The sequence below is a fragment of the Chelon labrosus genome (assembly GCF_963514085.1).
Source record: "Chelon labrosus genome assembly, chromosome: 1".
NCBI classification, from domain to species: Eukaryota; Metazoa; Chordata; class Actinopteri; order Mugiliformes; family Mugilidae; genus Chelon; species Chelon labrosus.
The window spans coordinates 12,204,462-12,216,516 of NC_140337.1; the positions used below are offsets into that span (position 1 = coordinate 12,204,462).

The window sequence follows — 12,055 nt, forward strand, 5'->3', positions numbered from 1 at the left end:
CAAATCTATAGTTTGGGTTCAGTTTCAGAGAGTTACGCTCAATATAACACCCTCCATTGGATATTACACATACTGGCTCCAGTATTAGACTCCTGCCTTGGCGTTGGGGCTTTTTGTAAACCTAATAAGGCTAATAAGGAGAGAGTTAGTGCCTAAACTGTGGCGCTGGCGTCACAAATATATTTAAATGCAGGGGAGGATAAGTGAGGCACATCTTAGGGTCCAAGAAAAAAATCGGTGCGTTGGAGGATTCATCTGAAAAGCAGAGACTATTTCCAGAAGAGCATTTTCTGAGCTGCCACTTCAAAGTGTGAATACTCGGGGCTGATAATACGTCCAAACAAGGCTCCTGTTTGCCAGGCTCGAGCTGTGGTTTGAGCAGAACATACAGTTTGTGCTTCTGTGCAATTGCATAACACTGGACGGTAGAGCTAAGATTTGACATAATAATAATAATAAAATGGTAAAACTGATAATGAAAGCAAATACTTTGACTGTTTTCCGCTTTCTGCTTCATTTCTGACTTAAAAATTGTGCATTTTTGGTAGTTTTCAGATCGATAAATCAGCTGCAGGACAAGCCGAGGCGCACTGCGGATCAGCCTGTTCTTTTTTGTTTGTCATCTGAAAGCATGGGGGATGTGACACTTTGTTCCATTTTGGGAGTGACCACATGTAAAAGCTCTATCAGACACAGACCACTAAACCACTAATTGTCTGTCACAGCCTCTTTACAGCTTCGCTGCTGCTGCTGCTCCTGAGTCCACCCCATACATAGTCAACACCCAAAAGCCACCCCTTCTGTGGTGGCTAGCATGTGTACAGTAATCATGGGTGGGTACGATGAGGACCAACATGAAGCCGAAACAGAGGAGAGAGAAAAGGGAGGACACCCACTCCATCTGTCTGTCCCTTTGGTTCTAAAAGCAGCAAAAAAAACCGCAGACCCTAAATACATGGAGCGCCGCGACTGGAGTTCATTTTAAAGAACACGACAGACATCGTGTCACACAATGTGACGTAAATGTTGGTTTCCAGCGAACAAAGGGTCTAAAGGTTAGACGTTCTGAAGGGATGTCAACGGCCCTTCGGTGACAAATACGATACCTATTATTAAAAATCTGTCTATGACTCCATCTTTGAGAATGACAAGTCACTGCACTTAAAGATAGAAATAGTCACAATAAATCATGCTGTCTTGACACACACAGCTGATGTAACATCTCATAGTTTAAACATCATTCATGTCCTGAGTTGTGAAAGCACGTTGAAAGAATTCAAACAGATTGATGAACGTAATCTAATTTGAACAACTGAAATTTAATCAACTTGGAGCAACTGACGGAAGATCGCTAACTTTCCTAAGTTCCCCAGGTGACATGTGTTCAGCTGACTTGTTTGGCGTAATCACTAATCAAAAATGTATTTAGTTTAAATGATATAAAACTGAGAAAAGTATCAATCATATCAATCATAAGCCTCATATCCGAGGGACTGGAAACAACTGTCTGGCTGCTTAGTTTGATTACAAGTCATTTCTGTTTATTAACCTCTAGATTTAACTAATCAATAGATTGGTTAAAAGTGCAAGCGCTTTTCTCAAATACAAAAATACATGGCATATGTAACATCTGAGCCGCCTATACACAGAATGTGGTGTGTATGTTTGTATGTATGAAGCTGCAGGGGTTAGACCACACACACTACTGTGTGTTTTTCATCTCGTTACTGCTTCCTTGACCACAGGTCTCCTGTAATGAAGCAGAAGTGACTCAGGCTGATCATCACCTCTTGTCCATACACTCCCTTCCTCAGTTGACACCTCTGGTGACAAACTGGCCCACCGTGGGTGGCTCCGCAGCACTACAGGCCCCCTTTGATCCCTTTTATATCAGGCTAAATTGCAAATAGCCTATTTCCCAGCTGGAATCCTCTTGAAAGTAGTCCACTTTAGGTTGTCAGCCAAATGGACAAAAACACAACTGAAGGCAGAGCGAGTACGCCGGCTCAGAAAACAGCACGATTTGGCTCTCCGGTCGGAAAACGCTCCTCCAGCTCCACTGTGGTACAGCCCCCACGCCACACAGTCTGACACCCTGAGACACCACATGCTGAAGGAACGTAGATGATCACACCGAGACAGATTTATGGGTGCGATCTCAAGTGAGACACCGCAACTAAAACAAACTTTCGGGAGTTAAAAGACATCCACCCAAATGTTAGTGTCGCCCATTAACACCTCTCACAGATTGGATTTGTGATGTTCCAGAGTGACTTCTTGTATCTTTTGGGCTTGTTTTGGCACGTCCATTCCCTCGAAAAGAATGGGTTGAGCTGAACCCAGTTCTATTCTTTACCATAAAAAAAGCCCCTTCTAAACTTTACACACAAGATGTGGCTGATTCTAGCAGCCCGCAAACACACAGCGACGAGTCCCCGCCGCTTCAAACAGCTGTTTTGAGTGGGAGAGAGAGAGAGGGAGAGAGAGGGAGAGAGAAAGAGAGAGCGAGAGAGAGAAAGAGGGAGAGAGAAGGAGAGAGAGACGAGCGGCAAAGAAGGAGATTAATGAGAAAAACAGCTGACTGAACAAAAGTTCTCCTCGCTTCACACAGGAGAGGAAGAGGAGGCTCGGCCGGTAAGCCACTGTTTACTTACAGTGTTGAAGTTCCAGGTCCTCTTGAAGGAAAGTCTCTTTTTGAGACTCATTGTTGCCTAGTCTTCTACACCAGCCGCACACAGACAGAATGTGTGTGTGTGCGAGGACGCATACCTGAACACTCCCCACCCAAAACTCCGCAAACCATGTCTGTACAAGTTGGAGAGAGGGAAAGAGAGGGAGGGAGAAGGAGGCAGAAATTTGACAAGGTACTGGACTGAAATGAAGACGGAGAGAAGGGGTGGGTGGGGGGGTGGGGGGGCTGCGAAGGAGGAAAGAAAGATTTCCTACTCCGCAGCTGTTGCCATGGCAACCGGCCTTGACAATACATACAGCCTCTGCCACAGTGGCATGGAGGCATCAGATGAATTAACCCCCCTTCCGTCCCCTCGCAAAAAACCCACACTATGTCAAAACCACACTGCTCCCCCCCTTTTTGTTTCCAGTCGGGGGACTCTCTCTTTTCATGAAAGAAAGAAAGAAAAAAAAAAGATAGTTTAAATTGAGACCATATGAATTTTGTTTAATAAAAATAAAAGTTTGGTAGCCTACAACTGGAACTCTGAGCTTCACCGTCCGCCGTCACAGAGCGCCGTTCTTACACTCTGAATGGTCGTCATGTCTTGTTGGCGTTCTCTTGTTTTTACAATTTAGCTCATACACCAGAAAAAGAAAATTGTTTCCTACTCTGCCCATCTCTCCTTCTCCACGGCCTCCACATTTCTGGCGAATCTCTACAATCAGCACGTCGGCTGCTTTTAGAACAGCCATTATTCCAAAAAGCATGGGTGGCTCATTCCGAGGCTTTCCCGTTGTAAATGAGTTAGCATTCTTTGTACTTAATGTTGCAGCAACTAATGACCGAGAAGCGGTATTTATTAACAGCCTAATTTTACGGTAGATTTCTCCCGTTTGATTAGATTTTCACATGGTCTATGACTTTTGGGAAATCAGATGTTTGTCTAGTGTGCACGGCGACGCTGATGGTCTGGACGGGGGAGTGAGTAGAGGTTTGTGTACACATCACATGAAAGAGTAGAGACACCCGAGCAAGAAGGGACAGGAACGGTGTCGGTATGCTTCAGAAAGACCGGAGTTAAATAGTTTGCAAATTCATAAAGAAAGCAACACGCTGACATGTTGAAAGCATCTCCACAAAGACTTTTATACGTTACAAATCATTGTACACATAAAAATGAGTTCAAACCTGTCCACTTTTACTCTGTCACACACCTGCACACCTGTGGATTTTTAGAAAGTCCGGAAAAGGTGTTTAAAGCTGCGGATGTCAAGGCTAAAAAGCGTAATTAAAAGACAACTCTTAAATTGCTCTAAATTTAACAGAAGGACCGTAGTCTGTCTTCATCTATAAATAAGTATAAGTGATACTGCCAGTACCTGTTGTCTATAGCTGCTTTGTAATCCGTGAAAGCTCCTTTCTCATTTCTTCAAATCCCCGCAGTCATCTGAAGGCAGCAGATGAAGGCAACATATGCTAATAAATCGGCAGTGTGAGCATGAACAACGGTCCTCTGTGTTAAACTACATTAAAAATCAGATGTAAATAATACAGGTTACTTCAAGTACCTCATTTATTAAAAGTCTTCCATTTGTTGAGCTGTTTATTGATTGCCGTACCTTGTGATTTACATCTCACTCCACTCAGTCAATTTGCACTTTGCGCCGCTGCACATATACGAACCGATATAGCATGAGACACCCACGCCGTCTGACAGCCCGAGACCTGACACTTTGCCACAAAGTAATCCAGCATAATTTGAGCGCACATGTGTTTGATTGGAGAACACAGACTCTTGCCAGATGACGGTACATAACATTGCGGCACAAGTTTTAGTATATTCTTTATTTAAGCTGTTGGACCAATACGTTTTACTTTTCAGGGCCCTCTGTGTCAGAGCCACAACCTAGGTGCAGCGATTTGGGGGTTCGGAGCTTGCTCAAGGGTCCTCTGCCAAGTCCCAAAGCTGTTTCTCTTCTTCTCTTCTCTTCACTAGTGGACAGAGGATCTGACAAGCACCTCATTTGATGCATGCTGAGACCTCCCAAAAAAGAAAGATCCAATTCTGTTATATACGCGACTTCATATTGGATCGACGGTACATTCGGAACCCACGTGGAAAAAGGTGTCAACGTTACCTGCGCTCCATCAGCTGATTTCATTTGTGTGTGTACTTTTGACGGACCCTACTGTCCAACAATGGAAAACAAGCTACTCACAAATGGAAAAATGTATTATTATGGACTACATTCACACAGCTCCAGGAACATTATATTACCGAGGGTTGGTTTGGAGGTCATTTAGATGCATAATAACATAAAAGTACCAAGAGTAAAAAAATCTGTTTTTGTGCCATATCTCCAGAGAATCATCCTGCAGTCTAATTTGAACAAAGCTGCAGTTCCCATGTAGTATATGTTAATTTATTATATAATGGTACAAGCGTTTAAAACACTAAACAAAGCACGTAATTACATAGTGTGTACTTCATATGGTGCAGAAGTGCAACACATGAATAAAGAGGGTGTATGCTTTCATGTGGCGATAAATCTGTCACGTAGGAATTAGGAGTTATTCTCGGAGCTAAGCTGAGTCATCCATAACCGTGGTCACAAAATCACAGGACACAGAAAGGTCCACTTCAGCCCTCCAGGTCTACCTCTGCCCTCTGACCTCCTCTGAGGCAGAAAGCCTCGCCGCAGCCAGGTAAGCACATCTAAGCACGTAACAAGAGCAAAGCGTGTTGGGACGCTTAAAACCAAATGCCTCCAGGAAAAGAATTTCCCTCGCTTTGGTTTTTCTCACCTGAAGAATCCACAAAGTTTCACAAGAGCTCATGAAGCCTCCGCTCGGTTCGATCAATTTCGCGAAACCTTTCTGCACGGCCATTATGGTAACAATAAGTGCTGCCTGTCACAGGACTAATTGCGAGTTCTCCGCCAGGAAATCTTGACCCAAGACGGAAAATAATCTCGGCGTGCTATCTGTGGCAGACAACAAACTATTCCCTGAAAAAAAAAACATCAAGAAAGAGCTCTGCGTGGAGGCAACTTCCTTTAGAAGGAGGGAGGGTGAGGGTGCGGTGGACTGATAAGATGGAAGACACATTTCTTTCCCAACCATGCGAGGAGTGTGTGTGTGGGGGGAGAGAGAGAAACTGATTTAGAGAATTAGAGAACTCTAACAATATTGCGTACAGACAACCTTGTGTTTGATTTAGCGGCGAAGGAGTTTTAACTACAGGAAATCATGTCACAACATATCCGCCTAACTCTCTATCAACATTAGGATAGGATTTGATGTGATGCCAGGGGACCGGGAATGGTAACCAACATGAACACAATTAGCGTCCCCTTAGATTTGATATCTACATTATGTCCGTAGATCAAGGAGTCTGAAACTCTACACTGAGGTATTGCAAGCAACGACATATTTAATGATCTGCACACAGCAAAACGTAGCAATCCTAATAGGTGACTTACCGTCATGCTCTGCTGATAAATGTTTTATTTTTGTCATGGGAGATTCAGAAATTATAACAGCGGTGTAATTCCACTTGACTTATGGTCTGAGTTTCACATGTTCTCGGATATTGTTGTGTTTTTTTTTACGTTTGGCAACATGACGAGTGGAAAAGAGGCGTCAGTAGAGTTTATTAAAGCTGATTATCTCATTCCAAGACAGTGCTTATTTTAGGGAAATGATTTGGAAGAAAAATAAACATATTTTGGCATTCTACAAATTTAGATGTAAGCTTGTTGTGTGTTATTCACGCATGAACATCAGGATTCATTCTGGGACTTAAACGGGAACACTTTAATTGTGACACTGATCTCTGAAAGAAGCTCATATAATATATTCTCTCGCTCTGTCTCTGTCTCTGTCTCTCTCTCTCTCTCGCTAGATAAAGATCAACCAGACACAACGATGCTAGCTGGATACATGTCTGGGCCTTGGCCACCAGCCCTGCGAAGAGTCCAGACTTGCTTTAAAGTATCTTTTAAGTGTAATCCCTCCAGTGAGCGAGTGACTTGCTCAAAGAGTAGTACGAGTGATTTGCATGCAAACAGAGGCCGTCGTCACGCCGCGTTTCATCTCTTAATCCCCTTGATCGGCGGTAATCTACTGCCTGTTCCCCAAATGTAACCGGCCGGCCGCAGCAGATGGGTGCAGCTCTCCTCTTGTCTGGATTAAACTGGCATTACTATGATTCGTGCGTTAGCCACTTGTTGCTAATAAAAACTGACAGTGAGGGCCATCACTCCTCTGAGGATAAGTTTACCCTCGTGTTGCTGCCCTGCTCATTGTTGCCGTAGTGCTTTAACCAATATTTGGATTCCACAACTTCCATAACAATATGGTTTTGATCTTCACTGACTCTGCTTGAAGCTCCGCAGCTCGTGACATTGAACTCACTACTGTAAAGCCTCAACGCTTGAATGAAACAGCAACTTCATTTGCCGGGATGAAGTAACAAAAAGTAATATTTGATTTACAAGGCACAGCGGCAAACGGCGCAAAAATAGAATAACTTCAGAGAGGGAAACTGGAACCGTTGATCACTCCCCACCCCCCACCCCCACCGCAATTTATTATCACAGAGAAAAGGCTGCACCCGCACGGGCCTGGAGGGCTCGAGGTGGATAAACCACATAAGATGCCACCACACCCTCCTCCTGCTCTCTTTCTTTTCCATAAAAAAAAAAAAAAAACACCACCAGAAATGGACTTTCCAACCTGAAACCTGATACTTATAATTAGCTCTGTGAGTCCCCCCCAGTTTTCCACCATGCTAAGTTAAACAAAAGCTAAGTGCACAGTGTGTTGAAAAGTCTGGGCGCATTTGATATGTGTGATCGCGAGGCCGCGATATGAAACAGTATCTGAATGCTGGAAGTGGACAAGGCTATATGTTGCCAGCGACAAGAACTGCCGCGACTGTTTACTTCCTTAAGCCACGCTGTATAATCCGGTTGGTCACGCAGGCATGCATAACATTTGAGTTAGATGGGAAAAGAGATGAAGGGAGCTTTGGCCTCAGTTCACCCCTTTAGGCTAAGAGCTATAGGATAACACTTCAGTCTCTGTAGGGATTTGGCATGGTGACAAATTCATTACAAAGCCCTTACAAATGCAAGAATGCATGCATTTGAGACTCACAGGGAGGGATGAGTCGTCTACACATACACGCTTCCCACAACATGATTTATTCCTGGCATATACTGTACATAAATTAACCTCACGTTTTTTCGTATGCATGAATTTGAGAATATGACAGACATCTAGCGCTACGTAATTTCCATTTCGGGGGCAACCTTTTTATCCGTTGCCTACGGAAACAACCTGCCACGCGGTGAAGGTCACAACACGAATGAAATATGCGGGATTATCCACAAACTAGAGCGATGAGGTCACGCATCATCCAAGCTATGTTACAGAAATACCAGATTTTTTATTTTTTCTTATGCTGACCACAGGTGGAAGATGTTGCAGAAAGTGTTCCAGGGGGAAAGTTTGCGTCTCAGGCTGCCAAAGTTTAGCGCCGAGTCCATCGCTCACAACGTATCGGGGAGAGGAAACTGGCTGCTCTCAACAATCCAATGTTTTTGACTTCCACGGTGTGAGGTAGACAAGACCTTGGCCTGCTTCTGCTGCGTCTTGTGCCAACTCGAGGCCAAAAAGACACAGTTTACATTCACTCCCTAAGCCTGCCTGCGTGCAATCTCCGCCAGTTTCAACAAGACAGGTAGTCTTGCGCAACGTCTGAGACGTGAGGCAAACATGCTTCGGTTATCGGGGCTACAGGTGTGAGGTAAAAAGAGTTGAGCGCAACGAGCGGTCCGCTATATGCCAGACATGTCTGAACTGCAACCGGGGAAGTGATAAAAGACTCTGGCAGTCCTAGAGCCGTTCCTTGTTGAGTAACCTCCACACCCTTGGCAGTAGATTCCCTTTCAGTGAAGCAGAGAAACATAATAATAGTACTAGTGAGGAAGGTAAACAGAGAGTGGGGTATGAATCATTTCCAGAAGTTGGCATCCAGTGTTCAGACATCAACAGGGCTGTGTGGTTAACTGAAAAAAAAAATATATATATATATCATGAACGCGAATGTAGATAGATAGATGAAGTCATGGTGTGACAACATCCGAGAACGGAGCTGCAGTGTGTCTGCGTCCAGAGATGGTGAGGCAGGCGGGTATTTTCCGTGGTTACAGTTTGGCCAAACAGCAAACTCAGCAACCACAGCCACATCTGGTCATCTGGTTACTGGCTGTTGCACAGTCATACGCCAAGCAGCTGGACGCTTAAATAACTTCAGCTCAACTTTTGTGTCGCGTTTAATGCACCGCTTTTTCCATTCTGTGGTTTCGGAGCAGTCGGCGCACGGCAGTTGCAACAAAACATCTTTCGGGCAGAGAGTAAAGAAGAACAGGATCACAGTGGAGACATTCAGAAAATGTCAGGCTGCGTAGTCTTTGCATCCCATAATGCTAGCCCCGAGGACACATTTCGTGAGCGCAACTGTCCACCCACTCTCAGAGCCGGCCACGTGATGTCAGGGAGATAAAAGTGCGTCGTGTTCTCCTGCCTCTACCGCTAATCCCCCTGGAACACGCTATTCCTGCTCATCTTGCGAAAGTCATATCACCCGCCATCAAAAAACATAGGAAAGAATTTCTACAGGGAAGTAAGGCATCTAATTTTAGCAACCATTACAATTTTAATAACCATTATAACTCAGCCTGGTCGCTGCTTGCATATACTGTATGTTAGTTCCTTTGCTGTGTGAACAACAAAGATTTTGTGGTACTGATTAAGCTTCGGAGGGGGAAAAAAAAGATAATTATCAAATTTTGCCGAGAGAAGAATGAATAAGGAGGCTGGTGAGTCAGAGCGGAGACATGTCTGCACAAAGCCAAAAAAAAGGGGCAAGGTAAAACCTCCAGCAACCATTTCAAGTTCAAACGAAGCTGTGGCTGTTACATGATCTTCCTCAGAATACAGCGCCACCGAAACAGTTCACTGAGGGTTTGATGCTATCTGACAGCAGCCGCAGCTCACGGTCTCCCCTTGCGCTGAATCTAACTTCTCCCCCGGTGCAGCCAGCAGACTGCAGAAGAAAAGGGTCACTTCTAAGGGCAAGTGCAGCAGAGCGCACTTCATTCAAAGGCCCGTGCAAGTTTACAAGAATAAGCTCGGGTCGCTTCACAAAACCCTTTTCAGTGTAAAGTCTAATTTAAAGTCAGCGTGCATCCCGATATAGATTCAAGACCACATTTTGCCGTGTACAGCGGCGCAGTGTGTGTCATACTGCACATGGAAGTTCAGCTGGCACTGGTCAAAACATTCCTCTGACAGACCACACAAGCTAACCACTGTACGCTGCTCGAAAGGCTACAACAGGAGCTACAAAGAGCCCAAAGAAGGAAAAAAAAAAGTAATGGTGGCGGGGAGGACATCGCCGATGTGACAGATGAAGATGCCATCACCGAACAGAGACAAGACAGAACGGTTAAGACCCCGAGGTTTTTTTCGTGACTTACAGAGTTGAGAGTTAAAGTTTGCTCCATGTATGGCGTTGTGTGCTTGGCTTGTCTTCAGCGCTGCTCCCCACGCCTGGTGCGTGTAAAAGAGTCCATCCGCGGGATCTCCACCGTGCAGTGCGTTGTGTGCGAGTCTCTGTTTTGCAGCGCAGAGAGACGGAGCTGAACGGGGGAGGAGAGAGCGTGCAGAAGCGCCGAAAATCCTGACAGCTACTGGGAGTTCAAAAGCTCCCTCTCTCTTCCTCTGCTGCCGGTTCCTCTCTCTCCCTCCCTCTCTCTCTCTCTCTCTCTCCCTCTCTCTCTCTCTCTTTGCTATGAATTCCTCCTCATTCCCTCTGTATTTACCTCCCTCCCCGTCTCTCTTTCTTCATGCCTTCTCCTGGTTTCTGCTACGCCCACAGGATGGATCTATTACCCGCAGGCGCGCAAACAAGAGCTGCTAATGTCTCCACACCTAACAGGAGAGAAGAAACTTCACACCAAAAGAGGTGCCCCCCCCCCAAAAATATCCCAGCAGGCACCAGTGGGGTATCCCTGAATAAAACAGTGTGTGCATTAACGAACGGCTCACATCAACAGATGTTCTCACGCGCGGCAACACCTCAGACGAGCGAGCCCGTGCGAACGCAGGCGGCCCGCTAATGGTGTCATCCCTGCAAAGTTGAACGCACTGTCATCTGCCGAGCGTCACGGGCTCAAAGCATCTGTGTGGAGCTACAAACAAGGAGTCTGCAACGAGCGACGAGCGGGGCTCCGAGTGGAGGAGCGGCGCGGCGGTGACGTGGGGCGGGCACTCGCAGCGGAGCTCGACACGCTCGACGAGGAGATACAAAACAGCAGCACATTCTTCGACGTGCCCAAACAACAAAAGCTCACCGTGCATCAAAACAGTGTTCAAGGCAATGCGCGGGGAGGGGGAAATGAATTAGAGCAAACACAGACTTGTACAGCAGAATCCCCCCCCCCCCCCCCCTCTGCTGAACTAGAAAAGGAACACATCGAAAAAAGATTATAAATACGCCAGTCTGGCGTGCACGGGTTTCAAAGGCTGCGTGTCAAAGCCTTTGCAACGGGAAGAAAAATAACAAGCGTTCCCTCACGTCTGCTCCAGTCACTCCTCTGACACACGCCCCGGCCGACCATGGAAAAAGCATCACGGCCACACACTTCAGAATCGTTCCAGGCTCGTCCACAACACTCAGCGAGGCCGCATACATGGGTTATCCGCAGGGGTCTGCCCTAAAGGACTGGTGGTGAACTCCAAAATAGTCTCACGGCGTCCTTGTTGGTCCAGATGCAAGCGCCGAACGAGAGCTTATTGTGCACTTTCGCTGAACTTGCCATGAGAACAGTCCTTCCAGCAACAACGGCACCGAAAACGTCAACACTTGAGCTCCCACCGACGTGTTATGGCGCCTCTCAAAGTGAACAATTTAGAGCAGTTCGTCAGCTTGATAGGTTACACATTTGTTATTTGTGTTCTCTCTGGAGTGGAACACGAGACCACAAAAGAGAAAATAAGTTCTTGGCCTTCTCTTTCAAATAGGTTTCCTCTGTTTGGATGTACAAGGTCTTCATGGATTACAGTACTGGAAATCATTTTGAGTCTTAGTAGTTCTCCAAATAAAACCACCATACCTTGCATAAGCCTCTTGACATGAGAATTGAAAAGCAAGTACTAGGTGAGGAACTAATTACCACTGACAGCCATGACAGTGTTAGTACTCGGGGTGTAATAGACACATCACGACGTAAGGCTGCACGGATTAAATGCCGCTCTTGATCAGAGGCGGTTTGAGCGTGAGCCAGATGCACCTTGAGCAACCTTGCACTT

The 12,055-nt window shown here is 45.7% G+C and overlaps 1 protein-coding gene across 1 annotated transcript in view; it reads right to left on the bottom strand.

Annotated features, from left to right (window-relative positions):
- LOC311490841 (regulator of G-protein signaling 12-like) overlaps positions 1-12,055 on the bottom strand; it is a gene marked incomplete at its 5' end in the record, with an annotated part of 34,158 nt that overhangs the window by 16,655 nt on the left and 5,448 nt on the right. The gene's annotated exons all lie outside the window — the stretch shown is intronic.